Source organism: Sinocyclocheilus anshuiensis, unplaced genomic scaffold (genome assembly GCF_001515605.1).
Source record: "Sinocyclocheilus anshuiensis isolate Anshui unplaced genomic scaffold, SAMN03320099.WGS_v1.1 scaffold779, whole genome shotgun sequence".
NCBI classification, from domain to species: Eukaryota; Metazoa; Chordata; class Actinopteri; order Cypriniformes; family Cyprinidae; genus Sinocyclocheilus; species Sinocyclocheilus anshuiensis.
In genome coordinates this window covers 365547-368755 of record NW_015548244.1, presented here as the reverse complement: position 1 = coordinate 368755, position 3209 = coordinate 365547, and the positions used below count along the sequence as shown (strand labels likewise).

Here is a 3209-nt window from a genome sequence, read left to right as displayed (position 1 = left end):
ACACACACACATATACACACACACACACAAAGAAAAACAAGTAGATAGAATAGAAAGAATAGAAAGCTAGTTTTTGTTTTTGTTTTTTTAATAAAAATAAATAATAATAAATAAAGAATGCAGAGCCAGTGGTGGTTTTGTAGGCAAACATTAATGCCTTGAATTTAATACGAGGTGTATTAAAGTGACATGCATTGTCACTTTAATGTGTGACATGCATTCTTTTCGGCTCATTAAAGATTAATCTTGCAATGTCAGGCGGGTAGTATTGTATGCGTCCGTGTACAAGTGTTTACCAACCTTAAACACTGATGCCCATTGACCTGCAAGTTTTCCATCACTAACCCTTTAAAACCCTTTATTCCAACAGTTTAAGTTTTTCCCTATTATCAGCCGGACTATATCGGGTCTATACTTAACCGAGACGTTGAAATGATGGCTATTGCTTGCTGGGTTGCAATAGTCCAGCCTGGACAGAACAACAGCTTGAGCAAGGAGTTGTGTTGCATGTTCTGAAAGAAAGGGCCTGATCTTCCTAATGTTGTATAAAGCAAATCTGCAGGACCGGGCAGTTTTAGCAATGTGGTCTGAGAAATTCAGCTTATCATCAATCACAACTCCAAGGTTTCTAGCTGTTTTTGAAGAAGTTATGGTTGATGAGCCTAACTGGATGGTGAAATTTTGATAAAGTGATGGGTTTGTTGAAACCACAAGCAGTTCTCTTAGCCAGGTTGAGTTGAAGGTGATGGTCCGTCATCCAGCAAGAAATGTGTGTTAGACAAGCTGAGATGCGAGCAGCTATCTTCGGATCATCAGGATGGAATGAGAGGTAGAGTTGAGTGTCATCAGCATAGCAGTGATATGAAAAGCCATGTTTCTGAATGACAGAACCTAGTGATGCCATGTAGACAGAGAAGAGAAGTGGTCCAAGTACTAAAAGTATTAAAAAAGAAGAAGAAGTATTAAAAGGACGAAGTTTTACAAATCTGTTTTATGCCAAATCATATGCCCGTTTGTTTCATTGGTCTTCGGAGCAAATGTCCAATCACTGACCTCTCAAAAGTCTCCAAGAAAATATTTTCCTCGAGATTCTGTTTTGTGCCGTCCAAATGTGGGTTAAAGGATATAGTTTATGCTGTCATTTCACAACATCCTTTTTAGGAACAGAGTGAACAGAATAGTCCATTCACTGAGATCTAAAAATATCCACAGCAGCAAATCCAAAAACTCCACATCTCCAGAAATGTGAAAAATCCAGAAAATATGTCTGCATGCAGATAGTTTCAGCAGTGTCGTACAATTATATGATATATAATTTCATAATTTTATATATATATATACACACACACACACACACACACACACTGTGTATACAGTTATTATACATGCATGCAGTTTTTGTAAACTCATATTAATTGAGAGACTTCCAGCAAACAAAAATATGTTCAAAGAATTTTAGTTTTTTAGTTTAGAGCTTTATTAGAAATAATTTTTTGCTAATGTTCCCATCAAAATATTATTTCTGAATGTTCTCTGAACATTCAAAACGTCCAGGTTCTGAACATTCTGAAACAAATAGTAACAATTTAAAAAATGACAGACAAATGCAGGGCTGGATTAATGCACAGGCCTACCAGGCACGTGCCCTGGGCACTAGTCCAGAGAGGGCCCAGCCGAAATATGCTCCCGCGGACCGCCATTTCAACCGAGGGGGACCCAAGTCAGTGATTTCAGGGGGGCCTTTAAACCGGTCCGATTATAAATTATATCACTGACATTCAGTTTGTAAATGTTTGTAAATCATGCATAACTTTATAAACAGCTATATAACCATGATAAATGTGCTTTTGTACAAACAATTTCAGGAAAGATGCCCAGAAAATCAATTTGTGGAACTGTCCCACCTCTTGGATCGGACGAACACATTAGTTTTGTTCAATTGTAGTGTCAGCCTTGTGAACTCTAAACTCTCCGACATCCCAAACCTCAAAACACATGTTTATGCGAGAACGTTCCCATGTCCCACGAGTGCATGCACAACTGCACTCAAATAAAGAACATTGCAAACAAAACAGTACCGCAGAGTATTCTGTCCTCTACAGTCCCCCGAGAGGACATATTATTTAAACCATGTCATTTGGGAGGATCCCTGGTAAGATATGTTGTAAAACACTGTACAAAGGTGGAAAACACCATTCAAATAACATACAGTATATAGGGACGAGTTGTCACACTAACTGCAGGAAACCTGCTGTTTATTGACACTGATTAAAGAAAAAATACATTTTTTATATATTAAATACATATATAGATAAAAAATACATATCTGTACTTAATTTATTATTCGCTAGCAAACTTCAAACAATCGTGCAAAAATATAGATATTTAAATATGCTATATTAAATATTTTAAAAATCAAAATGATCTTGTCATTACAAGCTTAACATAAGTACATCATAATGAAATAAACAATAAAAATACATTCAATAACAAAACACAGCTGATAAGTACGCATTCCAGAGAAAGTGGATGGGGTCCATGAGCGCAGCCTCTCATTGGCTAATATTGCCTCAGCCACGCCCAGTTGTTTGTGACGGCGACGAACACGTCAAAACTCCGGTCACCGTACGTAAAGTTATTTAACAAGCCAGCAGAGAAACATCACGGTACATTCATTTTGCATTTCAAAATACCATAGTATCTCTGTGTTATACTATCTCTGTACCATAGTGTTTAATTAAAATCACAGTTTTCATTGCTAATGTATTTCACAAATAATTATAAAGAGAAATTTTGAAGTAGAAAGACTAAAATAGTATAGTCTTGTAAAATGTACTTCAATAATCTTTGTTTTGATTACAAACATTGCTACAGTGTATTTATTTATTTTATTTTTTATTTATTTTTAGTCATTTATCAGACACTTTTATCCAAAGCGACTTACAAATGAGGACAACAGAAGCAATCCATTGTAGTATTCAAACAACTAAAAACAGATCCAAAACTAAAAGCTAAAACTTTATAAATACTACCTATACACATTTTTAAAAATAAAGAGATTAAATAAAAATGACAAATGCATACAACTAAATTTCAAAACTTAACACTGAAATGAAAAACAAAAAATAAAGCTAAAAACAATTCAAAATTGTAAAGAACAAAAGGTATAAGAGTATAATAATGATTCTAACATAACACTAAGCCAAACA

General features: G+C 35.0%; 1 pseudogene; it reads left to right on the top strand.

Annotated features, from left to right (window-relative positions):
- The first annotated feature begins 2130 nt into the window (after positions 1-2130).
- Positions 2131-3209, top strand: part of LOC107655131 (patatin-like phospholipase domain-containing protein 2) — an 11488-nt pseudogene continuing 10409 nt past the window's right edge.